We start from the raw sequence: 15,170 nt of genomic DNA, 5'->3' as shown, positions 1-15,170 counted from the left end.
AGTGCTTTATCCGGGTAGCCGGAAAATAGAGCATTGCAGTAGTCTAACCTAGAAGTAACAAATGCATGGATTAATTTTTCTGCATCATTTTTGGACAGGGCTCAGGTCTCTCAGTTGGCTTTTCATAGCCGATCATTAAGAGTTGAAAACAGCAGGACTGGGACAGGTAGGGGTTTCGTAACCGCAGGCAGAACAGTTGAAACTGGAATAGCAGCAAGGCCAGGCGGACTGGGGACAGCAAGGTGTCAGCATGCCCGGTAGTCCTGACGTATGGTCCTAGGGCTCAGGTTCTCAGAGAGAAAGAGAGAACGAGAGAATTAGAGAGAGCATACTTAAATTCACACAGGACACTGGATAAGACAGGAGAAGTACTCCAGGTATAACCAACTAACCCCAGCACCCCCAACACATAAACTACTGCAGCATAAATACTGGATTTTCCCCACTGTATATGGGACGGCTGTCAATCCTTTGGTCCTTAAATGAAACTGGTATACTTTTTTATTTATCACAATTTTCTTTAACCAATTATATTCTTTAATGCAAGGCCGACAGACAAGTTCCTTACTTTTTCCCCCTTCCACTTTCCTTTTCCATTTTTGCGGTAATGCTGCAATTATTTGGTTGTAATTTTGGGTAGAGCAGACATTTCCATATGTTTTTGTTAGCTGCATGTGCGACATAACTCCACCAGTCCTACCGATAATATCATTTACGAAGATTATACTTTTTTTTTTAAATTTTGCCCCCAAAAAATGTTTTTTTTTATCAATTAGTATATTTGAGTTTAACCACAATATTTGTTGCATTATTTGTTTTGTAGTTTCTGGAGGATTAAATTGAAATTGCAACCAACTTTCTATGGCTATTTTTTTTAGAAATAGTGATATTTGGGAGATTATTTCCTTTTCAAATAACTTAAAGTGAGAGGTTGTAATCTGAATAAAGGGAAAAAGGCCATTCTTGAACATTGTGTGAGACAATCTTACTGATTTGCTAGAGAACCAGTTCGGATTTAAGTATAACTTTTGTATGACAAGCTTTTAGTGATAGGTCTAATGCTTTAATATTTAATAATTTCTGTCCTCCGAATTCATATTCATTATATAAAAATGCCCGTTTAATTTTGTCTGGCTTGCCGTTCCAAATAAAATGGAATATTTTTTTCTCATATAATTTTAAAAACTGTTCGCTAGGCGTAGGCAAGACCATAAGCAAATAGGTAAACTGGGATAATACTAAAGTACTTTGTTTTTAAGCCCTGGATTTCTAATCCCTTGATATTATTGTTGGATCTGATTTTAATAGCTAACATCTCGATGGCAATAATAAATAGATATGCCGATAGTGGACAACCTTGTTTCACTCCTCTTGACAGTTTAAAACTTTTAAATAAGAGATTGTCCAAATTTGAAATGCTCCAGGCATTTATATATAAACCCCAGTCATCCTTGATCAAATGCCTTTTCGAAGTCTGCTATGAATAGTAGGCCTGGTTTCCCAGATTTTTCATAGTGTTATATTGTTTCCAGTACTTGCCTTATATTATCTCCAATGTATCACCCATGTAAAAAACCTGTCTGATTAGAATTAATAATGTTCAACAATACCTTTTTATTCTATGCGCTATACATTTTGGTAGAATTTTTGCATCACAACACTGAAGTGTAAGGGGCCTCCAATTTTTTTAATGGACTGGATCTTTGTATTTTCCACTTGTATCCTGTTTCAGTAATAATGAAATCAGACCTTCTTATTGAGTGTCTGATAATCTACAATTTACATAGGAGTGGTTAAAACATGCTAATTTTTTTTATTTTTTATTTCACCTTTATTTAACCAGGTAAGCCAGTTGAGAACAAGTTCTCATTTACAACTGCGACCTGGCCAAGATAAAGCAAAGCAGTGCGATAAAAACAACAACACAGAGTTACATATGGGGTAAAACAAAACAAAGTAAAAAATACAACAGAAAAAAAAATATATACAGTGTGTGCAAATGTAGCAAGTTATGGAGGTAAGGCAATAAATAGGCTATAGTGCAAAATAATTACAATTAGTATTAACACTGGAATGCTAGATGTGCAAGAGATGATGTGCAAATAGAGATACTGGGGTACAAATGAGCAAAATAAATAACAATGAGGTAGTTGGGCGGGCTAATTTCAGATGGGCTGTGTACAGGTGCAAAATAAATAACAATGAGGTAGTTGGGCGGGCTAATTTCAGATGGGCTGTGTACAGGTGCAGTGATCGGTAAGGTGCTCTGACAACTGATGCTTAAAGTTAGTAATAATAACGGTCCTCTCAGTATATCAAAAAAGGTTTGGTATACCTCGACTGGTATGCCATCCAACCCTGGAGTTTTCCCGGACTTAAAGTCTTTAATTGCATCCAGAAGTTCCTCCTATGTAATTTCACCTTCACATGAGTCTTTCTGTATGGCTGTTAATTTTACATTATCAATAGAAAAAAATCTCTACAATTTGCTTCAGTTAGAGGAGATGGAGGCGACTGAAACGAAAACATATGCTTAAAGTACTTTGTTTCCTCCTTCAAAATATAATTTGGTGAATCATGGGTGACTCCGTCATTTGTAACCAGTTTCAATAAATTATTTTTGGTAGCATTCCTATGTTGAAGATTAATAAATAATTTGGTGCATTTTTCCCAATATTCCATCCAGTTTACTTTATTTTTACAATATATTACACTTGATCTTTCTTTAATAAGTTTCTCCATTTCTTTTTTTATCTTATTTTTGTACTTGCAAATATGACCTGACCTAAAAACAGAAAACATGGTTCGGCATATGAAAATCAACACCAGTCAGGATCTGATCCAAATACACAACACACAGCAAAAAGGATTATAGTAAGGAACTTGACTGACGATAAACAGTGTGGTTTCCAGTTACACCTTTTGATATCCATTCAGCTGTGTAACACACTGTATTGTGTTCCAGCTCCAGCTTAGTGTATCAAAGCAGCTCCCAGCATCTGGTGAAGAGAGGAGCTGTCATAGCTGTCTCATCAAATACAGACACCAACGACAGAGGCAAGTTGGATCATCTTAAGTCTCAAAATAGGGACAATACCGTAGCCTGTGGCACTGCTGCTATCCCCTCTTTGTAATGGAAGCATCTAGAATGTCAATGCTACGGAACAGAACACACAGGCCAAGCCAGACTTTGACATTCTACTTGTAGAACGCACCTGTGCATCATCGCCAGTTCGTCACTGTTCGTGACGGTTTTGTGTTTGTACAGCTGCCTGCTCTGCATGACTGTTCTTTGGAAGGTGTATTAAACTTGGTTGTATCTGAAAGGTAAAGCTGAAGTCTAGCCAGAATATTACTGTGGCTAGATCTACAGTATAAAAGTGAGAGTAAAATCTCAAACTGAGTGAGTCAGAGGTGGAGAGGCATAGCTTTCACATATTTGGTTTGCCCATAGTCCATAAGGATTTGCCTGCTTGTAAATCACACCTCTTTGTCAAAAGACAGGTCAGTGATAGAGATACTGTATATTTACCTCATAAAAAAGATAGAGCCCATCTCGTAGCCTCTTTTAATGCTCTGGCTATAAACTGCTCTTGATAGGACATCATGGGCATCCTCTATGATAGTGTAATGTAATGTCTGGCTATTACAAAGTACACTGTACTTACTACTGAGGAAGCCTAAAGTCTACATGTGGAAACCGTCTGGTTTACATCATGACAGTTCAGTAAGGTCATGTCTCAAAAGGGTCTGGATTGACGTAGCAGGCTAATGCAGTAGACCTATTCTCCATGTCTAGGACTAGGTCTGTAGCAAAGGGAATTTAATCATCCCCAACCACAAGTCATAAACCCTCTCAATGAGGAGTGAGAAGTCCTTGGATACTATTGATAAATATTTATCTATTTTTTAAATGAATGCCAAGAAAGGGGGGCAGTGGAGAAGAACATTACAGGGAGGAAGGTGTGTCCCAGGAACAGTCTTATCACATATGCCAGGGATGGAAATTTGGTTGCGAATCAGCAGTTTTTTTCTTGCTATGTCAGTCACTGACAGTCACTCACCCATGTCAGCAAAAAGAAATGTGATTGGTAAATTATAGCCAGCTATCTAAAATTGTAGTAATCATGGTCAAATTACCGTCTGTGGGGCCCCCATTGGTTTTGTTAGTCACTACCACTCAGATATCATATTAAAAACTGCTAACATTTCTCTCCACTCTATGGCAAACTGTGTGGAATTGCAGGAAATGTGTTATAAAATTGCTAAATATTCTCTGCACCCCATGGTAAAATGTGTAGAATTGCAGCAAACTTGCTTTACAACTGCAACATTTTCTCTACGCCCCATGGCAAAATGTGTAGAATTGCAAGAAATAAACATTTCATTTTTTTCTCTGCGCTGTAAAGAGAGGGGCCGCTAAAATGTTTTGCTCACATGGTGTGGGGCCCCCCTAAGCAAAATTGTGTTAGCTCAAAAGGCTAGGGCCGGCTCTGACTGCATGTGTGGGTATGGATGTGGGCAGTGGTGGAAAAAGTACCCAATTGTCATACTTGAGTAAAAGTAAAGATACCTTAATAGAAAATGACTCAAGTCACCCAGTAAAATACTATTTGAGTAAAAGTCTAAAAGTATTTGGTTTTAAATATACTTTAGTATCAAAAGTAAAAGTAAAAGTATAAATCATTTCAAATTGCTTATATTAAGCAAACCAGACGGCACCATTTTCTTGTTTTTAAAATTGGCGGATAGCAAGGGGCATAATTTAGACATAATTTACAAATGAAGCATGTGTGTTTAATGAGTCAGATCAGAGGCAGTAGGGATGACCAGGGATGTTCTGTTGATAAGTGCGTGAATTGGACCATTTTCCTGTGCTGCTAAGCATTCAAAATGTAACGAGTACTTTTGGGTGTCAGGGAAAATGTATGGAGTAAAAAGTACAATATTTTCTTTAGGAATGTAGTGAAGTAAATGTCAAAGTTGTCAAAAATATAAATAGTAAAGTAAAGTACAGATACCCCAAAAAACTACTAAAGTAGTGCTTTAAAGTATTTGTACTTAAGTACTTTACACCACTGGATATGGGTACACAGACCCACTAGCCACTGTGGCATGATGAGCTCAGTTTTTTTGTGGGCCCCATCTCCATCAAAGTTGCCCATCCCTGATATAAGCCTTACAATCAAAGAACAAGCACATGATGTAAAGGCCTAAAATAATACTTTGGCTGAAAGAATCAGAATAAATCCAGTTTCACAAAAAAATAAAAAAAATAAGCATAGCCTTATCTCCAAGGCATGCCTGCACTGTAGCCTACTGTGCTCAAGTTTATTTATTGCTCACTAGTACCCTCTTCTGGCATGTTTCTGAACTGAACTCTCTCCTTTTTCATCGTTTCAGATATTGGTTTTGACAGATTCACTTTTGGCTTCACAATCAAGGACTCGCCAGACTATTTAATTAATGTCTCCTCGTGGGGCAACGATGAATACATCAATGGGCTGTCTAACAGTTTCAGCATAGGAGACTGTGGTGAGATTATAAGTTCAATTCAATTATCTCGCAATGAAGACATTAAATAATAGTTCACATACAGATACAATGTGTCCGTCTTTATGGAATTTCTAAGACATTTATAATTACAATAATTTATCCCCCTTCAGTTATTATAGAAAATCCTTTAGTTGCTCCCAAAGATCCTGAGAAAGAGGACAGACTCTGCCCCTCAACTCCCAGGTACTGTAGTAAAGTGGTCAGATCTCTTTTTAAACATTACTATCCTCGAAGTAATACAAGTAACAAAATCAATTTCTCTGTCTCAGCTTCTACAGGTTGCTGGTGAATGAAGCTCACTCCCAGCTATCAATATGCTCTGACATAGAAACGATGAAAAGGCTGCTGCCTTGACTCCACCTGCCTGTGAAGGACTCCAGGGACTTCAACTCTCTGGGAGACATCGTGGCCAACGGACAGAGCCTGGACAGGAACGTCATTAACATACTCGCTGACGTTCGGTCGGTAAGATCTAAGAGTGCATAGAGTAAAGTAGGTCTTGAGTAGGGTAGTACCTGGTAGGGTTGTGTAGGAGCCACAAACTAGGCCCTGTCAACACATGTCCAGTAGTATAGAGTTGAAGTCGGATGTTTACATACACCGTAGCCAAATACATTTAACTCAGTTTTTCACAATTCCTGACACTTAATCCTAGTAAATATTCCCTGTCTTAAATCAGTTAGGATCACCACTTTATTTTAAGAATGTGAAATGTCAGAATAATAGTAGAGAGAATTATTTATTTCAGCTTTTATTTCTTTCATCACATTCCCAGTGGGTCAGAAGTTTACATACACTGAATTAGTATTTGGTAGCATTGCCTTTAAATTGTTTAACTTGAGTCAAACGTTTAGGGTAGCCTTCCACAAGCTTCCCACAAAAAGTTGGGTGAATTTTGGCCCATTCCTCCTGACAGAGCTGGTGTAACTGAGTCAGGTTTGTAGGCCTCCTTGCTCGCACACGCTTGTTCAGTTCTGTCCACAAATTTTCTATAGAATTGAGGTCAGTGCTTTGTGATGGCCACTCCAATACCTTGACTTTGTTGTCCTTAAGCCATTTTGCCACAACTTTGGAAGTATGCTTGGGGTCATTGTCCATTTGGAAGACCCATTTGCGACCAAGCTTTAACGTCCTGACTGATGTCTTGAGATGTTGCTTCAATATATCCACATAATTTCCTTCCTCATGATGCCATCTATTTTGTGAAGTGCACCAGCCCCTCCTGCAGCAAAGCACCCCCACAGCATGATGCTGCCACCCCGTGCTTCACGGTTGGGATGGTGTTCTTTGGCTTGCAAGCAACCCCCTTTTTTCCTCCAAACATAACAATGGTCATTATGGCCAAACAGTTCTATTTTTGTTTCATCAGACCAGAGGACATTTCTCCAAAAAGTACGATCTTTGTCCCCATGTGCAATTGCAAACCGTAGTCTGGCTTTTTTATGGCTGTTTTGGAGCAGTGGCTTCTTCCTTGCTGAACAGCCTTTCAGGTTATGTCGATATAGGACACGTTTTACTGTGGATATAGATACTTTTGTACCTGTTTCCTCCAGCATCTTCACAAGATCCTTTGCTGTTGTTCTGGGATTGATTTGCATTTTCCACACCAAAGTACGTTAATCTCTAGGAGACAGAACGCGTCTCCTTCCTGAGCGTTATGACGGCTGCGTGGTCCCATGGTGTTTATACTTGCGTACTATTGTTTGTACAGATGAATGTGGTATCTTCAGGTGTTTGGAAATTGCTCCCAAGGATGAACCAGACTTGTGGAGGTAAACAATTATTTTTCTGAGGTCTTGGCTGATTTCTTTTGATTTTCCCATGATGTCAAGCAAAGAGGCACTCAGTTTGAAGGTAGGCCTTGAAATACATCCACAGGTACACCTCCAATTGACTCAAATGATGTCAATTAGCCTATCAGAAGCTTCTAAAGCCATGACATCATTTTCTGGAATTTTCCAAGCTGTTTAAAGGCACAGTCGATTTAGTGTATGTAAACTTCTGACCCACTGGAATTGTGATACAGTGAATTATAAGTGAAATAATCTGTCTGTAAACAATTGTTGGAAAAATTACTTGTGTCATGCACAAAGTAGATGTCCTAACCGACTTGCCAAAACTATAGCTTGTTAACAAGAAATGTGTGGAGTGGTTGAAAAACGAGTTTCAATGACTCCAACCTAAGTGTATGTAAACTTCCGACTTCAACTGTAAGTACCATATGTATTAGAAACACTAAAAGCTTTCTGCAAGAAAAAAAGAAGTGTTGTAAATAATTTCCAAACCACTATTTTTACCCTCCAGGTTGCAGAGCCAAAGTATTTCACCACGGAGGACGGACGCAAAGGGCAGAGGCTGGAAGTGAAGCTCTTTGATGATTCTGTCACATCCTTTCCCTTAGTATGGTAGGAACTAAGATGTACCACTGTACTACTGTACCCCCTCTTCAATATTCCCATCCTCTCCCCTGAGTAACCATAATAACCTCTGTATCACACAGCTGGGACAGAGAGGCCGTTCAGCTAGTTCAGACTCTGTTACTTTGTTAAATGGAAATGTGTGATATTTTGTGTTTGTTTAAAAGGTCATTGACCGAATTAGACTTTTGTCTGTACTTCAAGTGCTCTTCATCTTGGACGCCAGGTTTGATTTTGACAGCTTCCGGAACTGCATGACAGCTACAGTCAATTCTAAAACCATAATCACCGTCAAATCCTTTTCTGCATTGAGAAACAGTAGACAATTGTTTTTCCAAGAGCAAATGTTAATGTTCACATTATTAATACAGTACCTAATGCTGTAATTAATGTGATTCTGTTTTGAGATACATAAGACACGAAGGAAGCCAGCCTTCTGTTCAGCTATGCCAAAGAGATCTCTGCGTCTGGTGTGTTGGATGAGGATGATAGGCCTGGAGATGTGCCTGGTATGTAACAACTATGACTGTATTAGTATTATCATACATTTGAGACTTTGCAATCATGATTTTATGATCACATTTTATTTGTTACATGCGCCGAATGCAACAGGTGTAGACTTCACTGTGAAATGCTTACTTAGGAGCCCTTTCCCAACAATGCAGAGTTAAAATGGAATACAAATAAATAAAAATAAAATAGCAAATAAGAACAAAAAGTAATAGGAAATAGTAACACAATAAAATAACAATAATGAGGCTATATACAAGGAGTACCGGTACTGAGTCAATGTTCAGGGGTACGAGGTAATTGAGGTAATATGTACATGTATGTACGGGTAAATGTGACTAGGCAATCAGGATAGATAACAAACAGAGTGTGTAGTGTGTGTGTGTGTGCGTGTGTGTGTGTGTGTGTGTGTATCTGTGTGTTGGAGTGTCAGTGTAGTATGTGTGTGTGTGTGTGGGTAGAGTCCAGTGAGTGTGCATAGAGCCAGTGCAAGAATGTCAGTAAAAAAAGGGCTCAATGCAAATAGCCCGGGTAGCCATTTGAGTAACTGTTCAGCAGTCTTATAGCTTGGGGGTAGAAGCTTTTCAGGAGCCTTTTGGTCCCAGACTTGGCGCTCCGGTACCGCTTGCCGTGCGGTAGCAGAGAGAACAGTCTATGACTTGGGTGGCTGGAGTCTTTGACAATTTTTAGGGCCTTCCTCTAACACCGCACAATATGATTCTCTGTTATTAATGACTGTTGTTTTCTCTCCAGTGGATTCGGTAAGCGATGTATACACAGTGCGCCAGCTCAAACTCAAAGTCCCGGAGGTGTTCTGTGGAATCACCTACAGCTTCATCTCCAAACTGGATCTAGATGCCTCTGTCTCCAAAGTCATCAGAAGCAGGTGGTAAGTTTTAACAGTGGATACACATCGACACATGATTATTGAATTCATCTGTATTTCTCAGCAAATCCAACATTTTCTGACCAAAAATTTTTTCTCATTGAAACTTACATTTGAGTCATTTAGCAGACACTCTTATCCAGAGTGACTTACAGTTAGTGAGTGCATTTTGTATTTTTCATACTGGCCCCCAAAGTGTGTTTAAAAAATTGTCAGACTAATTATTTTAACCTAAAGCATTTAATAAAGACATTTATAGTACAATATTATGGGGAATGGGAATGAGAGGGCTACTTACACGGTGTTGGAAAGAGATCACAGCAGTGATTGAATGAGGGTATGAGGCACGAGTTCAGGTGTTCAGAGGCTTGACCAGTGCAGGACATGATTTGACTGGGAAGACAAAAAACATAACACAACACACTACACAGATATAAGGGCCAGGTAAAATAAGTTGTAGGCTATTTACATATGTTATTTATGCTCAAAATAATGATTGGCGCAACTGTAGCCAAGTGGCTAGCTCAGAAAACTTAGTTTGATACTTTGTGTCTTTTTAGTATTAACTAGCACGACCATTCTAAATCGCCACACCCCCTTCATGAATCATCGCCTACGATCGAATTTCACAACACGCGAGCAGTGCCTCTAGAGACCGTTAGCATGCGTAGTTCTTCCTGACGTTCTTATTCCGGAAGAGTAATCAGAAACGGAACAACAGCGCACTCTGGCAGAGATGCGTCTACGCGAGCTGCTACTGGCGTGTTCAGCCGAGTTGATTGATCCTGCCCCTCCCGAGGAACACCCTCCCTGAAAATATGTAGAAATTCCATATCTTCTCAGTAGCCCCGTGTAGCTCAGTTGGTAGAGCATGGCGCTTGCCACCCCAGGGTTGTGGGTTCGATTCCCACGGGGGGCCGGTATGAAGAAAAAATGTATGCACTCACTAACTGTAAATCGCTCTGGATAAGAGCGTCTGCCAAATGACGTAAATGTCTATGTTATACAGTATGCTATTTTCCTTTTTGCTGCTGCTCCTTGCTTAAGAGGCGTGCCTCAGCTCCCTTCACGTCAATTCAGAACAAATAGCTTGACACAGACTGGTAAATGCCTTGAAGGTTGGAAGTTAAATTCAGCCAGACCAGAATGGTTGCACAAAGTAAGGCTTTATTAAGGCATATTGGATAGCAATAGGCCTGCATACCGGGTCTCATTCCAATGATTCAGACTGTCCCAATTATGTCAGTCTCAACATCTAGAATAGAGGGTTTGTTGTTGTCTTTGAAGCCGTCTGATCTTAGAATACAGTAAGCTATGTCTATTGGAGGGCATCATGTGGAAGTTGAACTTTATTTTCACCATATTTAAGAAACAGTGCATACTACTTTCATTAAATGGTTGTCATTGTCCAATTTATAAGCCTTGACAAATAGTTTGTTAGGGCCTGTGTCTATTCACAATCACATTTTAGTTGTGAAAATACTTCGCAGAATTTCAAAACAAACTCTTTGTCTGTGTGTGATGTTTTCCAGTGGGTTCCTATGGAGTGCTTGGTGGTAAGGATGCCTCCAGGGGCCTGGCCATGTTCTGTCTGGAGATGGAGGCCCTGAAAGACACGCACAACGACCTCTCGAGTCTCAATGCCATGCAACAGGATAGCCTCAACGAATGGGAGACCCAGTTCACCCGTGACTTGATGGTGGAGTTGGTAGAAGTTGCTACAAAACACTTGTCTAATGGTCAGATACTGTATTTTCAACTTCTACCTCAAGCAAATTGGACCTCTTGCAGTCAACATCACATGCACACACTCCACTCAACAAAATGCAGTGCAAGGTGTTGATCAGTGGAGGCTGCTGAGGGGAGGACAGCTCATAATAATGGCTGGAATGGAGTCAATGGAATGGCATCAAACACATCAAACACGTTGTTTCCATGTGGTTGATACCATTCCATTGACTCCGTTCCAGCCATTATTATGAGCCATCCTCCCCTCAGCAGTCTCCACTGGTGTTGATGCACCTAACCTTGTGGTGGTCCAGTCTGTTTATGCTTTAGCTAACTCCTATGTGTTTGATGTTTTGCTTGACTACGATAGAAGAGTTAGCAGCTACAGCACATTCAATACGTCAAATTAACACTTTCAGTTCAACCCAGACTGTCATTACATTGAGTAGTGCTGTGAATTCAAACCCACACAAGGCAAAGGCTATTCTCCACCCAGTGATTACAATGTCCTTGAGAATGGCTGTGATGTTGTGTCTAGCTAATGTCTCTCAGGAACTTCATGTCATTTTCTTCTTCCTTCCTTTCACAGAAAAGTATGACTATGTTGTGTTGGTGAAACCATACAGGAGAGGAAGTACAGAACCAACGACGCTAGACGGAGAGGAATATGTTTAAGCAAAAGGCAGTTTATTAAACAACAGAGATAGCTGGTACTGCTCAAGCAACATGCATGGACCCATTCAGTTGCCTCTTATCGAGACAGTTGAAAAGGGATCAAAAACAGAGTTTTCAGCATTACTTTATACAATGCAACACAAAGGAAGGGGTCCTTCTTCTAGTCCCTTGATTGGTTCCCGAGGCGTAGGAGGCGGGTCTGCTCTGTCCAGAGTAGAAGCCCCATTTTGTTCACGGCAGAGTCCTCTGCCCTAGGCACCCAACCAGTAGAAAGAGGTGCAGTTTGTGTGTGTGCGTAACTCGTGAGGCATGAGGATGAGTGTGCGTATGCCTGGAGATGTGTGTGTGAATGTGTGTATGTTCTCAAAGGAAAGACTCGTGGGGAGCAACCAGATTGTGGCCTGTGGCGTGGGTGTTTGTCCTTGAGAAGATATTGGCTCTGTCCATTGTTCTTGCATAGGAACAGCATTGATTGAAAACAAGCTCCTAACATTAAAATGGGTCATGCACAAGATTTTAGTCAGACCAAGCTATAACATTTTAATATTTACTACGACAAATCCCCCTCTTCACGTCTCCCCAGAGACGTGACCAAGTAACAGTAAAGAAGGAAAACTTGAGACGTGACACAAGCTAACAGTGTAATTGGCAAAATAGGGAAAACTTTATCAGAAGATAAAGTTTTACATTCCCCCTCTTCACGTCTCACAAGAGACGTGACACAAGCTAATAGTGCAATTGGCAAAATAGGGAAAACTTTATCAGAAGATAAAGTTTTGATTCCCCCCTCTTCACGTCTCACAAGAGACGTGACACAAGCTAATAGTGCAATTGGCAAAATAGGGAAAACTTTATCAGAAGATAAAGTTTTACATTCCCCCTCTTCACGTCTCACAAGAGACGTGACAAAAGCTTAAATGCTATTCATCATCCAGATATCCTTGGTCAGCATCGTCAATAGCAAGCAAAGGAAACATCTGACCGTTATCTGCAGGATTTGGATCAATAGCGGTGGTTATAATCCTGGTTGTCAGCGTCCGTATGCATGGAATGCAACAGCATCCACAAAGCACTAGAATTGCAGCAAAAACAGAGATGGATACAAGTATAGAAGAAACAAGCGCTTTATATTTACCAAACGCATCCATCCAAGTATCCACCCCTGAGTGGCTCTTCATCTTGCCATTAAGAGTTCGTAACCCTTCCAGAGCAATTGTCAAACTTCCATCTGCAGCAGTATTATTAGGAATAAAAGTACAACATTGTTCCCCGAACATAGCACACACACCCCCTCTTTCAGCAAGTAACATATCAACAGCAATTCTATTCTGAAAAGCCATTAATGAAGTTGCAGCTAGTTTTCCATGAACAGCCTCAAAACCTTGTTGAGTCCAGTTTTCTAATTTCTGGACATTAATGTATGTAGTTAATTCTATCGACGTTTTTATTAATGGTACAACAGTCAGCACCCAAAATGTACCCATGTTCAAGGACAGTTTCACAGACAACAAAGAGAGAGTGTTCTTATCAGCCTGTTATGTGAAACAATCCATATCAGTACAGTGCTCCTCCTTAATGCATTCCTTCCAAGCTATTCATCACATACAGATCCAATTAAAAATAAAAGCCAACAATTTTATGGTGTCACTCTAAACAGAGTATAATCACCCTTAAGAATAACAGGATATGGAAATTAAATCACAACATTTAATGTTAATAAAAATAAAAATAATAATTTTAACCCTCTATTCCTCCCCTACACCTAACATGTACTGAGTTGGCTACCAGCCACCCAGGAATCCTTTACCTTCACATCAGGAAGAATAGACAATCACAGTGGTTAGTAAAAACATAAGGTAATAAATGAGCAAGAACTGAAAATAAATGCGTGTATGTATTTTACTAGGCAAAACATGGATCATCCAGCTTGGTCTCAGAGTCAGTAGCAGAGTCACCTGCATCATCCTGGGCAGGTAACAACAGCATCATACCTGACGCCTGCACCACTCCTACCACTGACCTCCTGAGACAGGGGACGATGCAAGCAGCACAACACATTAACAGCAAAAAACACAATCACTAGGGTCAGAAATCCAGTAACCACCATAGAAGAGTACTCACCAAACCAGTCACTCAGCCAGGAAATAAGGCAACATCCACAAAGAACAAGTATACCCATAGAGGCCATAACTTCACCCAGAATAGTCACAACAATAGTTTTCCATTTACCAAATATGTTATCAAACCAACCGTTTATGGAGCTATCAATACCAGAGTTCTCAACCAGTTCGTTCTCCAGCGTGGTGATGGTCACTCAAGCGCTTTGGTCACGGGCCCGTCCGGTGCTATATTGTTGGAGATGAAAGTACAACACATATATCCAAACAGAACACAAACCCCGTCCCGCTCAGCCAAAAGCATATCTAAAGCTATTCTATTCTGCCATGTCATTAAGCTAGTTGCCGCTGTCTGCTCAGCTAATCCCTTTATTGCATCACGAGTGTGGTTAATAAATCTTTTGCTGGTTATATTAAATATAATTTATCCAATTTACATTTTTATTAATTGTTTGACCACCAGAAAATACTTGATTCAAACCCAGCTGCGATCTGATTGTGGATCCCATCAATATATATCCTTTCATCAAAGGATCCCGGGAGGAGGTCCTACTTTCTATGTGACAACTCACCAGTCTCTGACACGTTTGATTGTTTGCTTATGTAGGTGAGTTCACAATCAGTTATCACCACACATCCATCAGATGTCAGCACGGGTCTGGTTTTTTGGCTCCTATAATCCTCTGGCTGCAACAAAGAGGAGAGATTAATCATGGTCTCTTTTAGTTGTGATATTCTCTGTGTGGGAGCAGGAGCTAAGATGCCCTACCCTGTATCCTATCCTTACTAGTCCTAGAAAAACAATTTAGAATCCCCTGTGACTTCAAACTGAGGCAACCCAGGTCGGGATGATTTTGTTATCGGGGGAAACAGATAGTGCAAGTTACCATAAGACTCTTTCACCACATTCCCAGGTGGCTTGCATGGAGGAAAAACCTGACAGAGAGTTAAAGCCTGTCAAGGGGAACGGAGTAGTTGTTATCCCTGGTTTGGCTGTCCTACAGGCAAAACAGTCCTCTTTAGACATAGTTTTTTTCCGTATACTGAATCCATTCCAACCACAGGTTAAGATTTCTATACCCCGTTTCCACCTGTACTACTTCCTCCAGGTCTATAGTTTTGCACTATCTTTACCACAGCCCCGGTCTCACTACCTCCCTCAGAGAGGTTTACTCTAGAATTTCCCCTTTCCCTACGTCTAGCTGTCTCCTATGCCTTTTCAACTTGTGTTAGGTTAACTACCACTTCTGGCTGAAACAGGAGGGTCCGTGTGTGTTAGGA

At 40.2% G+C, this 15,170-nt stretch overlaps 1 pseudogene; it reads left to right on the top strand.

The window, feature by feature from the left end:
* The first annotated feature begins 5,084 nt into the window (after nt 1–5,084).
* LOC121547037 lies at nt 5,085–11,476 on the top strand (annotated as a pseudogene).
* The last annotated feature ends 3,694 nt before the right edge of the window (nt 11,477–15,170 follow it).

Source organism: Coregonus clupeaformis, chromosome 31, assembly GCF_020615455.1.
Source record: "Coregonus clupeaformis isolate EN_2021a chromosome 31, ASM2061545v1, whole genome shotgun sequence".
NCBI lineage: Eukaryota > Metazoa > Chordata > Actinopteri > Salmoniformes > Salmonidae > Coregonus > Coregonus clupeaformis.
The sequence above is the reverse complement of the archived record's forward strand: the minus strand, read 5'-3'. Positions and strand labels throughout refer to the sequence as shown.